This window comes from Marmota monax, unplaced genomic scaffold, assembly GCF_021218885.2.
Source record: "Marmota monax isolate L192 unplaced genomic scaffold, Marmota_monax_Labrador192_F-V1.1 WCK01_AAM20220418_F8-fsc00017, whole genome shotgun sequence".
In the NCBI taxonomy this organism is placed as follows: Eukaryota; Metazoa; Chordata; class Mammalia; order Rodentia; family Sciuridae; genus Marmota; species Marmota monax.
Window position 1 is genome coordinate 1,465,352 of NW_026695241.1, and position 15,976 is coordinate 1,481,327.

Genomic DNA, 15,976 nt, shown 5'->3' on the forward strand with positions numbered 1-15,976 from the left:
GGGTCCTGGCACCCTTTCGGGCCTCTTCTCCGGGTCTGAGTACCTCCAGGATTCTTGCAGAGTTCTGGAGCTGTCTCTGCTGGGTCCTGAACCTCCCCCAAGCTGGGACCTCTTACCCGGCCCCAGCACCAGTACCCAGCCGACTGACCAAGTGGCCTAGAGCCACCGGCTCTTCTCCCCTGCCCACTCCCCCACCTCCTCCTCCTCCTCCTCATCAGGAAACTGGGGCCCAGGGAGGGCAGCCCCTTGTGAGTGGTAGAGCTGAGCTTGGGCAGGGTCTGCTGGGGGCTCCTCCTCAGGGGGTCGAGCCCCACTGGCCTTTCCTGCCCCACATTCAGGTTTCATCCTACTGGCCACCAGAGGCCCAAGGGAGACAGGGCAGGACGGGCTTGGCCCCTGGCAGGAGCCCTCTGTGATCTGTCTACCCACCAGCCCCTTCACCTGCCCAGTGTGCGGCCGCTGGCCTGATCTCCACCGCACTCCCCACCTGCCTCCCTCCTGAGCCCAGCACGGTGCCCCCGCCCCCCGGGGGTCTCCCACTCTCTGGAGACTTGAATCATGTCCCTCTGGCAGCAGGACTTCTCTTCCTCCAAGGCCACGAGCCAGGGTCCTCTGCCCTCTGGCCACTTGCCTCTGGCAACTCTGTGAACGAGACTCCAACCTCCCTGTCCATCAGTGTCCTTTCATCACATGGGGACAACACCTGCCTCAGAGGTGGTGAAAATCAGAGGGACCAGCAGAGTGAGGGCGGGGCCTAGGGCTGCCATTCACGGCCTGCAGGGACTTGGGCAGGCCCCAGGTTCCCTGTGGGAAAAATGGGACTGTTAACGAATCCATCATAGGGCTTCTGGGATGGCCAGGTGGGGACTTGCCCCACTCCCTGGAATCGTCCACTCTTTGGCGGGAACTCACGAGCACTCCTCCACTTCCTCCATTAAAAAAAAAAAAAAAAAACTGGAGGAGAATTCACACAACGCCATCCTTTGGCGTCCACAATGGTGTGCCAGCAGAACTTCTATCTAGTTCCCAAACATTTCCTCAGCCCCAACCAGCCCAGGGCTGCCCAGCTAATGTGGGGCCTGGTTGGAGAAGGACTCTGGCCTTGGAGAGCCGGTCACTATGCAGCCTGCGCCTCCCGGAAGACCCTCCTTCCCCCCCTCCACGCGCAGAGCCCCAGTTAGCCCCGACCCGGGGCTCTGGCCTCCCTGGAAGCATTGCTGCAAACACACAACCTTCTGGGCCACATTCCTCGGCGGGGGTGACGTCACTGGGTCCGCAGGCTGGGGGCCTCCAGCTCGGTGCCCTTCACTGTTGAGCAATTACCCTTTGGTTCACCTTCAGGTCTGTTTTCTTCATAGAGCCCTGGCAGCTCCAGCCCCCACCCTGCTCCCTGGGCAGAGAGCTCACCTCCAGGTGGCCTGGGGACAGCCACAGCCACTCTGTTAAGCAGGCAGCCTGGCACTAGGTTACAGGTGCCATCTCCAGCTGGGCCTCACTGTGCGGGTTCCTGATGAGGAACCTGAGGCTCACAGTGTCAACAACCTGAGGTCATGTCCCCAAGGCCACCATGGCCCTGGACTCAGCCTTCTCACTGGGGTCTCCTAGGGATCCCCAGGTGGCTTCCCGCCCCTCCTCCTGTCCTTCCAGCCCTCTCTAGACCTTCCCATGTCAGCTGGAGGGATTTTAAAAACAATTTTTTTTTTTAAATTAGTACACACCACAGCTACTGCTTGGTGGTGCGCACTTCCTTGGGGTTCAACAGACGCAGAATCCTCCATCCCCCATCCTAGTGCCAAACCCGACATTCAGTCACCCTACACAGGGCGCTGTGTGGCCCCTTGCTGTGAACCCTCCCAGACCCCTGCTCTCAGCCATCTGCTGTGGCCTCCAGCGGACTGAACATTAACCTGCCCGCCCACCTGGGCACCTGGCCCTACTGGTGCTGACTCTGGTGTCCACACCCCACCCCGCCATGCCCTCCAGGGCTGTGCACCGCCCCTTGGATCTGCAGCAGGTCAGGGCGCAGCTGGCCCCTGTCGGGAGGGTCTCTTGGCCTCAACTCCCAGGGCCCACTCCTCTCCTCTGCAGTTACAGCCTCAGGGGCTTCTCCTGCCCTCCCACCCTCCCTGCCAACACCCTGCTGTCTGCAAGGGCTCTGCTGCGATGCCCACCATGTGACCCTGCAGCTCCGTGGGGACAGGGGTGGAGCCAAGCTACCTACTGACCCACAGGCAGGCACTTGGGGTACTCCAGAAACCCTGATGGAGCAGAGGAAGGGGTGCAGGCAGAGCCCTCCAGAGGTGTTCAGCCCAGAGGAAGGGACCAGCCTCAGGACAGGGGAAGCTGGAGTTGGTGAGGGGGACCCCAAACCTACGAAGCCAGGCAGTATCCTCTAAGAAAGTTTGGGGGAGTCAGGAGCGGGGGCAAGGGACATGTCCCTTCATACTGAACCCTCACGTTGGCACAATGGGAGGGCTCCTGAGAGGATGGCATTGGGTGGGGAACCTCCTGGACACCCCCTCAGGGACAAGTGGAGAGCTGGGGTGCAGGAAGAACAGTCGCAGGTCACTCGGCCCTTCCTCTGTGGAATTTCCCCTTCCAGTCCCAACCATGGGTCCCGTGTTTTCTGGTGGGTCTGAAAGCAGCCGCCCTGGAGTGGGGGTGACACTCTGGGGCAGAGGGAGGGACCAGCTCCAACGGCACTGGGACACTGAGTGAGCCCATCCTGTGGCTCCATAAATAGACGCCACCTTCCTAGATCATGCACCCCGAGGGTGGAGGTGGGAGCCGGAGCCGGGGTTCCCTGTTGCCATCTGTACCCCCAGGTCCCCCTGCATCAGAGACAGCGTGGGTGGCGACTGGCCGCTCTTCCTGGCACCTAGCTAGGCTCTCTTCCCAGACCAGAATGATTCAGAAAGCAAGAAGGTGACCTTTTCCTTCCGTGTCAGTCACTTTTTTGATTCCAGGGCTTATTCAGGGACATTTTAAGTAATCTAATGAAAGCAAAAAGGAGTGATGTCACATTATTGAGGTCCCTTGGCGCCAAGCGGGGGGCAGTGGAGGAGTGCATCCTCTCCCTGCCCTTGCATGTGCAGATGCTTCGGGACCAAGGAACAGAGGCCAGGGCAGGTCTGTGCACCACACAGCAGACCAGGACTCACAGCCTGGGCAGGGGTGGTGTCTGAGAGGCCTGGCTTGGAGGCCATGTGCTCAGGAATGGTGCCCAAAGCCAACTCAGGGCTGCTCCTGTGCAGACCCTGAGGCTGCCTCAGCAGGCATCACTGATGTGCTTCAGCTTGGCACTGGACGTCACGCTGTCCCCATGAATCAGGAAGCTGGGTCCCACTGGGGCCTCCTGGTCACCTGTGTGCACCCCAGGTGTGAGGGGTCTGGGAGAGCATCTGTTGCCCTGCAGGACTGGCCGGGGGGGGGGGGAGATTCCCTGAACTCAGGAAGGGAGCTCAGAGAGCAGGGCAGGCCGACGGGGAGGGGGAGCTCCTGACAGCCGTGCTGGACACCCGGGGCTGGGGCTAATTCAATACCCTCCAGCCTCCATGCATGGTCTCTCTGCACCAGACGTGACATTCTGCTCTGCATGCTGCAGGTCCCAACCCCTGAGAAGTCTCAGAGTCAGGGCCACCTCCTCTGGGCAGCCCTCGGTCGGAAGGATTCTTTCTGTCCTCTGAATGTTCCCAGCCTGTGTGGATCTCTCTAGGGGCACAATTTCAGAGCTGGCTGGGGTAAGGTTCTGCCCGGCTTCAAGGGCTGATCTGCACACCTGTTCACCTCCTGCCACTGCCTGTGGGGTGGTCGCCACGGAGCTGGCCTCTGAGCTGCTCCTACACCAAGGCAGGGAGGCCTTGGACAAGAGGGTGCCGCACCCACCCCTGCCTCCTGAGCTGGGCCTCCTCCCCACAGGGGGTTTAGTGAGGCCCAGCGACTCTCAGGCTCTACCTGCAGGCCCTTACCTGTCTCATGAGTGCTGCCCCTCCAGGCCCGAGCTCCCTGTCCCCACCTGGTCACACTCCCCCCTTTCCTCGTGTGTCTCCACTCACGGACACCAAATGCCTTTCGGGGCCTCCTCTGCTCTTCCTGCTCAGCCAGAACACAGATTCCCAAGGATGGCATTTGTGTCCTCACCTCCGGAGACTGCCGGAGACCTGCCTGTCACCCATCTCCAGCCGCGTCTTCCAGTGACATGCCCTGTGCTTGTCACCGCTGGTCTCCTCACATCAGGGGATGATGGGTTGGGGAAGCCTGGCTCCTTTTCTCTAAACAGATGTGAGTTTTTGTTGAAATCCTGTAGACACTCACGTAGCTAAAAACCCCGAGACGGCAGGTGGAAGACAGAAGGGTCCCCTCCTGCACCTCCACGGGCCCTAGCCCAGGGGATGAGCTGTCACTTTGCTGCCCCTGGGACCAAGAGCTGTATCACGCCTGGGTTTCCTTGTAGGTGTCCTGGGCTGGTGGAGCAAATGGCCACAGCTCGGTCCCTTAAAGCCCTAGAGCTGTTTCCCCGGAGCTCTGAAGGCCAGAGGCTGACTGACGTCAAGGTATCGGCCGGGCCGCGCTCCCCCGCCAGCTTCTGGTGGTTGCGGCATTCCCTGGCCTGTGGCCACAGTACTCCCGTCTCCCTCTTAAAACGACACCTGGGATGGCTCTTAGGGCCCACTCTGGTAATCTGGAATTATCCTCTTATCTTGGAATCTCTGATCACGTCTACCAAGACCCTTTGCCCAAATAAGGCCACGGTTCTTATTTCTCTGGCAAGCTCTTCCACTTGGTTTTCTTTTGCTTCCTTTTTTAGGAATTTCTGTTTTTCAGATCGAGTCTCTAACCCTTGACAGTTTTTAGTCCTTCTCCTTCTTCTCCCTCCTCTCAACTTGCTCCTGGAACTTTCCTTGACCTAGTCTCCCAGCTCTCGAACATGTCAGTTTTCATGAAGTTCACACACACAAAATTGCACATCTTTAAAGTGCACATCTGATAATTTTGTTTTTACACATGTCTCTCTTGCAAACATCACCTAGTCAACATAGCAAACCTGTTCATTACCCAAATTGCACCATAAGAATCCCTCCCTCTCACTCTCTCCACCCGACTCTCTTCACTTTCTGTCACTATGGATTCATCTTCATTGTTTAGAGTCTTTTTTTCTTTTTTGATTTTTTGGTTGTGGTTAATGAACATTTATTTATTTATTTGTTTATGAGAATTGAACCCAGTGCCTCACACATAGTAGGCAAGTGTTCTACCACTGAGCCCCAGCCCCAGCCCCTTGTTTAGAATTTTATGAAAATAGAATAACACAATATGTGCCTTTTCAAATCAATATAATTATTTCAAGATTCATTTGCACTGTGTGTATAAATCTTTATTACTTTTCATTGTTCAGTAGATGGATGCCTAAGTCTGTTTTCTGTGGCTATAACAAAATGCCTGAATCAAGTGACTTACACAAAAAGAAATTTATTTCTTATAGTTCTGGTGGCTGGGAAGTCTAGGAGCACCTGCTCAACATCTCCTGAGGTCCTTCCTGCTGAATTATAATATGGTGGAGGGTGTCACGTGGAGAGCTAGAGAAAGCTCATTTTTATAATACAGCTGCTTTCTTAATAATCCATTAGTCAATTAATCCAAGAATGGGTTAATCCAATCAGGAGGGCAGGAATCTGAAGATTTCATTACATCCCAAAGGTCCCACCTCTCAGATACTATTAACACAGGAGTTTAAGGACTATGTTTACAACATATGAAATCTGGAGGACACATTGAAAGCATAACAACGGATACACCATAATTCATTTATTCTTTCTTCTGTTGCTGGGCATTCAGGTTCTTTCTGTCTTTTGGGGTTATTGCAAATAAAGCTGCTATAGCATTCATTTGCATGTAAATACGTGCACATGAATGCTATAGCAGCTTTATTTGAACATGTATTTCTTCTTCTCTTGAGTAAATAACCAGGAATGGAATGGTTAGATCATATGGTGAGTGAATATTTAACTTTTTAAGAAACTGCCAAACCACTTTGAAAACTGCCTGTACCATTTTACATTCCTTCTACCAGTTAATAGAGTTCTAGTGGGCTCAGTTTCCCAGCATTTGGTGAGTCAGTTTTTTTAATTTTAGCTCCTCTGATAGGTGTTTAGTGGTGTCTCATGTTGTTAATTTGTATTTGCTCATGACTAATGATGCTGAGTACATTTCCATCTCTTTATTGGCCAATCAGCTGTCTGTCTGAGTGAAGTGTCTGTTCAAATTGTTTGTCCACTTTTTACTTGGATTGTTGGTTTCCATGTTGATGAATTTTGAGAGTTCTTTACATAAAGATACATATAGGTACAGGTGGATGTATGCTCTGCAAAGATTTTCCTCCCAGTCTTAGCTGTGATGCTTTTATTTTTTTATTTTTTTTATTGGTTGTTCAAAACATTATAAAGCTCTTGACATATCATATTTCATACATTAGATTCAAGTTGGTTATGAACTCCCAATTTTACCCCAAATACAGATTGCAGAATCACATCGGTTACACATCCACATTTTTACATAATGCCCTATTAGTAATTACATATAAGAGGTTGTGAGGGGAATGGGAAAATAAACAAGGAGAGATATGAATTACAGTGGATGGGGTAGAGAGAGAAGATGGGAGGGGAGGGAGGGGGGATGGTAGAGGATAGGAAAGGTAGCAGAATACAACAGCTGTGATGCTTTTAATGTTCAAGAGTTCTGATTAGTCTTGTTCATTTTTACAAGCACCCTGTTCTTGTTTAATGGATGCAATATTTCATCCTTGCAGGTTATTAATTATAATTTTAACAAGTTTTTCTGTTTTCTGTGCTTCTTTTCCTTGGTTTCTTTTCCTTTTAGGCTAGTGGGTTTCCTCAAATGGACAGTGTCCTTGGCTACCTGTCTACACTGAGTGTCTGGTCCTGGGCTTTGCACACTGAGAAGTCTCAATGCCAGCTGTACTCCACGGGGGAATGATCCAGAGGTGAGTAAGATGGGTGTGGGGTTGGGGGAAGCTCAAGGCAGGGAGATGCCTAAGAACCATCTATTTTGCAGATGAACTTTCATTCCATCTCCTTGCTTTTGGTCCTGAATCTAACATCCTCCTTTTATGGCACCTGGTGCTTCAAAATACCAAGCACCTCAGGTGTCCCGTGGCCAAGTATCTTGTCTTTGATGTTGTTCCCTCGGTGCTCTCGGCTGGAAACTGTCCCCATTCAGCTACACCCTTTTTGCTTTCAGACAACTAGACATTTCTTGATTCCTTCAGCTTCTACCCAACTCCTCTGTTTGCTATATTCTTGGAGAGTCACACCTTTCTTATTTTTGTGGAACCGTAATAACATCTTAAAAGGAGTTTGAGGAGGGGGCGGAAGAAATCCAGGAGTGGCAAATCTGCCATTTTTGACCAAAATTGAGAGTGCATGTGCTGGTGGGGGGCGCCCGCCTTCCGTAAGACTGATTCGACCCCTCCCTGCCGTCTTCGCCTCACGGGGTGCTGCTGGGCCTTCCCTGGGCCCCTTGTCCCTCGCTGCCTCCTCTCTTCTCTACCAGCACAGACATTGTGATCTGCCACTTTGGCATCTGCTGGGCACTGCCAACGGCCGCACAGAGCCCAGTGCCTTGATGCAGTTGCCAACCTCTGCTGGGCACCCACTGCCCGGTCTCCAGGGTTTCCCATCTGCTGGTCCTTCCAACCTCCAAACCTCCCTCGTCCCCATCGTTCGAAGCCAATGGCCTTTATAGACAGAACCGCAGAGATGAGACTCTTCCCCCTGTCCCCCATGGCGGCCACCATGGCCTTCTGCCTAGAGTGTGCCCCTGTGTCCTGGGCAGGGCCTCATGGCCTGCCCGACTTCCCCATTGTTCTCATTAGCTGTTCCGCTTCGGTGAACACCTGTGGAGGAGGAGAAGTCTACCTGGTGACACCTGTGGAGGAGGAGCAGTCTACCTGGTGACACCTGTGGAGGAGGAGCAGTCTACCTGGTGACACCTGTGGAGGAGGAGCAGTCTACCTGGTGGCACCTGTGGAGGAGGAGCAGTCTACCTGGTGGCACCTGTGGAGGAGGAGCAGTTGATGTGTTGGTCACGGTCTCAGAGGTCTCAGTCCACAGTCGGCCAGCTCCACTGCTCTGGGCTGGAGTGAGGCAGCGCATCAAGGTGGAAGAGTGTGGAGGAGGACAGCAGCTCAGGACGTCACATCAGGAAGGAGAGAGAGAGAGAGAGAGAGAGAGAGAGAGATTACGGATGAGGGACAGAATACACACCCAGAGGCGGGTCCCCATGACCCACCTCCTCCAGCCACACCCGCCTGCCCACGTTATCACCCAGTTCACCCCATCAGGGGACCGTGCCCAGGTGAGGTTAAGGCTCTGTCACCCACTCGTTTCTCCTCTGAACTTCCCTGTCCTGTCTCACACGTGAGCTTTGGGGTCACCTTCTGTCTAAACCGTAGCGACCTTCTCCCTGCTCTGCTTTGGCACTTCCTTTCAGTTCCAGAGATGTCACGGATACAGATTGTCACATTGGCTTCCTCCAGGGGAGATGTTCAAACATTTACCTGTGGCAGGAGGATACAGCAGTTCCCGCGGCCTCCTGGTCCGCCAGGAGCTTCCCTGTCACAGTAAGCTGGTGGGAGGGTGGTAGTGAGCTGGGGCTGCCGTGACAAAGTGCCCTGAACAGAGTGACTTCAACACGCTGCTGCACCGTTCTGGCGGCTGCGGCTCAGGATCGAGGTGTGTGCTGGGCCACGCTCCTTCCAAGGCGCCTGGGAAGGGTCTGCTGGGGCCACTCCCCGAGCTCCTGGCAGCTCCTGGCTGTGGAGACGAGCTCCCGCTGCCCTCGGCCTTCTCCCTGTGCCACCTGTGTCCACATCTGTCCCTTTTATCAGGACACAGTCATATTGGGTTAGGGCCCCCTCAGGACCTAATTTTAATTTGATTGTCTGCAAAGATCCTATTTCCAAATAAGGTCATTTTCACAGAGAGCTCCGGGCTCCATGGGTGAGCCTCGGACAGGGGTCCCTGGGGAGGGGGGCTCTCTAGGAAGGGACCGGAGCCAGGGAGCTGAATGGCATGAACACGCAAGTTCAGTGACAAGGACAGGCCCAGGCCCAGGCCTGCTCCAGGCTGCCCTGCTCAAGACGGAGGCTCATTCCTGGCAGGGTTTGCCTCTCCCTCTGTGGACCCTGGAAAGGAGGACACCCACCTGCTCCACCCAGCAGGAGGGGGTGATGGGGCACCCCCAGAGCTGTAGGGCCCTGGAGCCTGCGGTTGGCCAGCTCAGTCACCTGGATGGTCATCTCCCGGGGCCAGGCTCTCTGGCCAGGTGGGCTCAGGTGTCTCAGGAGAAGCTGCCCGGCCACCCAATCTAGAGTAGCCCGTAGCATGTACACACCCCTCCCCTCACATACCCCACACAGACACACAACGCACAACCACAACCACAACACATCACACATGCCTCACGCCACACACAGATACACGCGCACAGACGCCTCGACTCTAAATCTCTCCACCCTTGGCTCTTCCCTCCTAGCCGGTTGCTCTCATTCTGTTGGGGTCCCGGGGGTCCTTGCCCACCTGCCCCCTGTTCTAGGATGTAGATTCCTGGCCACTGTCAGGGACCTGCCCATCTTGTTCCCTGATGGGCCCTGAGCCCCTAGAACTTGCTGGGCACATGGCAGGTGCTGTGGGCTGCAGGCTTGGGGCCACCTTCCTGTGGTCTGTGGGTGTCGCCAGAGAGGAGTGGGGACCTGGGCTCCTGCCCACCGCACAGCTCCGCTAGGGTCCCACTGCCCCAGGTTTTCTCTTGGCACTTTTCTTATTCAGAAACACAAACCTTCAAGTTGCAAACAGAGCCTTGGAGAGGCTGAGAGCCCCCAGGTACCTGGGGATTTCTCAGATCTCCTCGCAGGCATAGATCTGGTATGACTGTGTCCACGTGCAACCCAGAGGCTGCCAACCCAGGTGCTGCCCATGTGACCCCCACAGGGGGTCACCTAAACTCAGATGGGTTCTTTCTGCCCTGGCAGCTTTCTGGGGCCCATCTCACCAAAACCCCCAGGACTCCAGGTGCCGGCCCCCAATACCCCTGCAGCGTTATGAAGGAAGTCCCGCTGGACCCTGAGCGGCAGGTGAGCAGCCAGGGAGTGGAGTGTCTGGTCCAGATCCAGCCCCGGCCATGGGTCTCCAGCCAGGCTCCTAACTTCCTCATCTGGAAAGACAGATGGGAAGAGGTCGCTCTGACAGACTGGCTGGGGTTTCCCGGCCACTCCTCTCAGTACCTATTAGCCTGGCCCCAGTTCAATGTTCCATAGCCGCAGGCAGCAGGAAGCTTCTGGAACAGCCTTCCTGCATCCGTGGGGGAGAAGCGGCACACTTGGAGTCAGTGGGGCCAAGGCTACGAAAGGAACCGGCTGCGAGACCCCTCCAAGGCCCCATCCAGTGAAAGTGCAGGACAGGCTCCTTCCCCACCCCCGCCCCCGCCCCAGGGTCACTGCTGTGCACCGCACTTCCTCAGTGTTATGCTCATTAATTAAACTCTTATTTACGCCCGAGGGCAGTGTCCGGCCATCTGGAAGCCTTTCCCTCTGTGGTCGGGTCATGAGAGCTCACGCACAGCTCAGGGGCTCTGGCGCCTGCTCCGGGAGGTCCCACCTGGACCCTCAGAAAAACCACTGAGCTGTCCAGCAAGGTCCTTGCTCCCCACCCCACCAATAGTGACCCTGGATTATGAGCTGTCACCAGCACCTCCTGTTCCACAGAACGCAACGTAAGGCTTTCTGTAACTGCGACTTTATTTTAATACTCAGAACACGCCTGTGAAACAGATATCAGTCCCGTTTCACAATGGGGGAGCCGAGGCTCAGAGGGGGGCAGGAACTTGCTTTAGGTCACAGTTAAGAGATGAAGGGTCAGTTCTGAGGTGGGACCAGTATCTCATGCCCACCCAGGAGCTCCATACCCCTCCTCTGCTCAGTGAGAATCAGACCTGGTCTTGGATCGAGCTCTGGGCAGAGGGCGATTCAGGACAGCAGCCAAGTGATGGGCCCAGAGGGAGGCTGGCTTAGTGACATGGACAAGGACAGTAGGTGCCACTGGTCCTGGGGAGCACCAAGAGCCCGGGGAGAGGGCTGAGCCAGTCCTGCTGGGCTGCCGCCTGAGTGGTCCACCTCTTTGGGAAGCTCCGGGTCCCGAAGGGTACCCCAAGTCCTGGGGAGAGATTGTCAGCATTTCCAGGTGAAGGACGGGAGGCGGAGCAGCTGCAGCAGGGACCAGGGATGGGCTGGCACTGGGGAGCCAGGGGTCATACAGAGGGAGGGTGGCGGGGGCAAGCGAGGTCCCCCAGAATTCCTTGACTCATGGCTTGGGAGACAGACACCCAGAAGAGGACTCACCGGAGTCTCCTGGAGCTGGGAAAAGCAGGGTGGTGTCGGGCCCAGGGCTCCCCACCAGGGCCCAGGTGGCCTCCCCTTCCTCTTGTGGACAGTGGTCAGGGCCTGGGCCTGCAGCCAGGGGCTGTCTCTGTCAGGCTTCTCCGAGATGTGCTCATGCTACCGTAAGATGAGTGATGGCATCGCCATGACCCCTAAGAGTTCCAGAAGTCACGACTGGGGCCTTTGCAGAAGGGATCCTGGCTGGGCCACCCAAGCTGCGTTCCTTCCAGAGCAGGAACATATCTGGGGGTCAATCCATGGAAAAGAGGAGAGGAGCGGAGGGAGAGTTAAGAAGGGTGAGGACGATGCCAGGGGCCTTATGAATTGGCCACCGCAGGGGTGACAGGGCCCTGGGCAACAGGATCTTCTGAGCCAAGGGACAAGGGAGTGTGTTGCTCCCCACACTGGTGCGGTCTCCTGGCCAGGCCACAACCCCTGCGCTTGCTCTCCGGCTGCGCCAAGGGGATCCAGCACCCCTAGGCAGCCCAGGGGTGCCCCAGGCAGGAAGTGAGGCAGGCACAGGTGCAGGGCCCAGCAGGGAGCAGCGGGGCTGAGCATGAGCTGAGGACCCGAGGACTAGGGTGGCCCAGGACACTCCCAGCCCTGCCGGCTGCCCTCTGCCTCTGCTCCTCCCCCTCGAGAGATGGACACCTGTACCCAGCAGCCCTGACCGCGTGTCTTCCAGCTCTGTCTTCTCCCGCCCTTGTGGTCCCTGGTCTCTGTTCCTCCTTCTGGGAGATTCCTCAGCCTCTGCTTCTGCTGACAGCTGATGGCCAACTTCTGAGACCTAAGTTCAAATTTCCAAGCCCATATCCCAAGGGGGCAGGTGGTCCCATCACCCCTCCGGGCCCTACTGTCCTGTCCCTGAGCCCAGGGGTCAGACGCCCTCGCGAGGCTCAGGAAACCCATTTTCGTTTCCCAACAGCTCTGCTGTCAGGAAGCCGTCGGATCCCTCCTTCTACTGGCTTCTGATCTTAGAAGAGATGGAGAAGGTATCTGCCTGTTGCCTGGGGTGGGGTGGCGTGGGTCATACTGAGGGTCTCCCACAGGGGCCATCATCCCAAAGAGCCCCCGTGGCCAGCAGAACAAGGGCTCCTGAAGATGCCCCCAGTGCTGTGCAGCAGGTTGGGGTGGGGGAGTTAGTTTGCTGATGACATCAAGGGGGTGAAGGGAGAGGTCTGACGGCGTGGAGATTATGCTGGGTCATCTGGGCCCACTCCAACCCCTGGGGCCCTTAAATGCAGAGGGGGGCAGACAAGGATGCCTTCACCTGCCATTACAGGTGGAAGGGGAAGGGGCTGTGAGCCCAGAGATGCAGGTGGCCCCTACAGCAGGAAAACGTGGAAAGAGCCATATGGTGGCCCAGGGAATCGGGAGTCAGGCAGGAGGAGGAGATGGGCCCCCAAGCTTCCCTGCGACTGGGCAGGGTGGATCCCCCGGGTTAGGAGCCAAGCCAACCAGAGTGGCCTGTCCGACGGGCTCTACCCTGCCCTGCCCTCCAAGGCAGCAGCCCCAGTGCCAGTCATCCGTGACAGTCTGATGCCACCATCTCCTGTGCAGCTAGACCACGGGTGCCACGCTGCAGCTGGCATCTCGCTGGGGACAGGCCTCGGAGGGAGCCTGCAGTCCTCTTCTCTTGTCTGTCCTGCTTGAGGAGCGTCACACCCCCACTGAGCCTCAGTTTCCCCTTTGCCCTCAGGCCCCTTCCTTGAGCTGTGAAGGACACGCTGAGTACGACGTTCTGCTGAATGCAGGCACGGCCCAGGTGGCTCAGGTGGCCGCTGGGGAGGACCACAGGGCTGCAGGCCTGGGAGGTCTGAGCCCGCTTCTCCACTGGAAAAGGGGCCAGGGGCAGATGATGGAGTCCGTCCTCTGACTCAGGCCCAACGTTCCCCCCGTGCCCACTGGTGTCGTGGGAGGGCCAGATGGCGTCCATCTTGGTGAAGGAGGAGCTCGGACCCCGGGAAGCAGATGAAAAGCGAGGTTGGACGTGGTGGGAGGTGAGCTTACCGCCAGCCTCCGTGCCCCCTGCCGCCTCTGTTCTGTCTCACTCTCTTGTCCGTCTCCTGTTCCTCTCTCCTTCTCTGTCCGGCTCTGTCCCTCCCTGTCCTTGTTGGCATGAGCTCTCTCCGAGGCCTCCCTTTCCAGCTGATGCCCCAGCTCTTGGCCAGTGTGGGCTTCTCGCCGTCTCTGCGTCTTCTCTTGCTTCTCACGTCCCTCCTCCAGGTTCTTATAGGATGATCTCTGGTAACCCCCGAAGCACCCGCCCCATTGACCCTCCCCGGAATAGAACTGAGTCTCAGAGACCATCTGTGTCCCACTCCACATCTGCCCATCCTGGGTATCATTGTCTCAGATCCCCTGGTGTCGGCCAATGGGTTGACAGAGAGCTGTCTGACTCCACTTGAGAGTCAAATTCATGCTGTTGCCCCATTGTCTGAGTCCACAGTGTCTTTACCTGAAGGACAAGGTCCTACAGCATGTGGCAAGAAGTTTGGCTGAGGTCTGTCGACCAGGAGGATTTTCCTGATCCCGCATCCTGGATGCCTGTCCTCTGGGGACCACCAGAGAAAAGGTCTTTTGGATCGACAGCTGTCTTAGTTGAGTGAGGGCAGAGTTTGTGCAGCAAAGACTGCGCAGGACGCACAGGTTTATCTCTAGTGAAGCACCCAAGTTGTCCTGGAGACCTCATTCCACCCAGTCACGCAGGGACCCAGGTCTCCACCATTTGTTATTTCACTGTCCCCTATGTCAATTTTGTCATTTGCATGGTTGGAGTTGGGTCACCCATGAAGGTTAAGGTCTAGACCACAAGGGCATGTGCCCAGGACAGCCTGCAGAGTGCATTCGGACTGCTGAGCTGTGTCTGCCACTCAGAAATCAGGGGGGTTGGGCTGGGGGACAGCTAGCAATCTCGGCCACTCTGGTCAGCAGGAGAAGCTCTTGCTTTAACTTCAATCTGACCCCTGTACTCTGTGGAGAGGAGTGCTAGGTGCGCCCCAGGATTCAAGCTCTAGGCTACTCCCCGAGGACCCATCTTCTGTCTGAAGGACCCAGTAGTTTCTTGGAAGATGAGCTATTCTTCTTGGAAAGAATCGTCCTCAGAGGCTTCAAGGCAAAAATATCCCAAACTGGAGGAGGGGCAGTTCCTAACACAGCCTGGGGCCTGTCATTCAAATAGTGTCCCAACTCAACCCTGCAGATGGCTTCAAGACAAAACGTGGGGTGCAAAGAAAAGTGAGTCAAACCCAGAAGACTGATTGGAAGGAACTGTGACGTGTGGGAATGGGTACGAGGACCCACGGAGGAGAGCAGAGCCCACCCCTGCTGTGGCAGGTAAGGAAGGAAGAAGGAGGAGAACCCGTCTGTGTTTCTGTTCCTACTTTACCTCCAGGCTGGTGTGGCTGGGGACTGTGGTGGCTTAGGGGTTACTTGGGGTGGGACAGGGAATAGTCAATTTTGGCTCCCAGACAAAGGAAGTCCTGGCAGCGGGAAGGGGCAGCCAGGCCAAGATACAGAGGGAGATGTGACTGGCAGCAGGCGGCCAGGGCCTCGCCCCTTAAGCCAGAGAGCTGAAGGCACCCTGGGTTTGCCATCAGCTGTCCCATTAGGAAGGGAGTGGGCAGCTGGGGTGGGACCTGGGGACCTCAGCGGCTGATCAGGAACGTTTGGCTGGATGATGTGGGCAGGAGAGGGAGGAGCGGGGAGGGGCACCGGGAGGGTCGGATTGTGGGTGAGGAGTCACGGGCGGGGCTGGTGCCAGGCAGGGCCCTCTAATTAATCCCCAGGATCGAGGGTTGCGCAACGGTGGAGAAATGTTGGATCGGGAGCCACCGTCACGCAGTCTAACAGTGTGTGTGACCAGAGAGGACGGAGCGTGGCCACCGAGGCACCAGCCGGAGAGTCCCATCTGGATCAGAACAGAGACCCACCTGGCCAGTCTGTGAAGTTGCACACAGGCCACCTATTTGCCCCTGTCACGGGCACTGGGGTTCCTCGGGGAAATAGCAGGCTGTGCAGGCCCCTTGATAGGAGAGAGCTTAGGGGAAGATGAGACACTAAGTGTGCAAAGTCACGGATGATCATTCAGTGCTTCTGTGAGAGGAGCCATGAGGGGTTGGGGTGGGAGGGGTGACAGGGACTGGGTTCTTGGAAGGGACATTTAAGCTGCTGTAAGTAGGAGGTTTGTCCAGGGAGCACTCGGGAACAATTCTCAGGTGGTAGGTGCATGTGTGCAAAGGCCCTGGGGCTTAGAGAATGACTCACTGGATTAAGGAAGCGGATGCTTGTGAGGAACTTGATGGAGCAAGATGTGTGTGGCATGGGTGGGGGTGGTGGTGGAGGGGGTGGTGGTGGGGGGGGTGGAGGGGGTGGGGGTGGGGGTGGGGCAGAAGGAGGCTAAGAGTTGGCCCTGTAGGTTTTATAAAGGGAGAGGTTGAGAAAGGGCTCCTAAGCCATGAAAAGGGTTTGGACTTTGTCCTAAGGGACATGGGAAACCACGTGTGTGTGTGTGTGTTACACGTA

General features: G+C 56.3%; 2 long non-coding RNA genes across 4 annotated transcripts; both read left to right on the plus strand.

The window, feature by feature from the left end:
* Positions 1 to 2,023: 2,023 nt before the first annotated feature.
* On the plus strand, positions 2,024 to 6,997 carry LOC124090143 (uncharacterized). Its single transcript, XR_006850975.2, has 4 exons — positions 2,024 to 2,352; positions 3,605 to 3,740; positions 4,101 to 4,281; positions 6,877 to 6,997. It is a non-coding gene; the product is annotated as an uncharacterized LOC124090143 (long non-coding RNA).
* A 6-nt stretch (positions 6,998 to 7,003) lies between these two features.
* LOC124090144 (uncharacterized) lies at positions 7,004 to 15,560 on the plus strand. Of its 3 annotated transcripts, none has more exons than XR_006850979.2 (5): positions 7,004 to 12,444; positions 13,152 to 13,452; positions 13,902 to 14,027; positions 14,655 to 14,788; positions 15,241 to 15,560. It is a non-coding gene; the product is annotated as an uncharacterized LOC124090144 (long non-coding RNA). The 3 variants fall into 3 exon arrangements; XR_009226385.1 differs by lacking the exon at positions 13,902 to 14,027 and having other exon boundaries at positions 7,004 to 10,150; positions 12,378 to 12,444; XR_006850977.2 differs by lacking the exon at positions 13,902 to 14,027.
* The last annotated feature ends 416 nt before the right edge of the window (positions 15,561 to 15,976 follow it).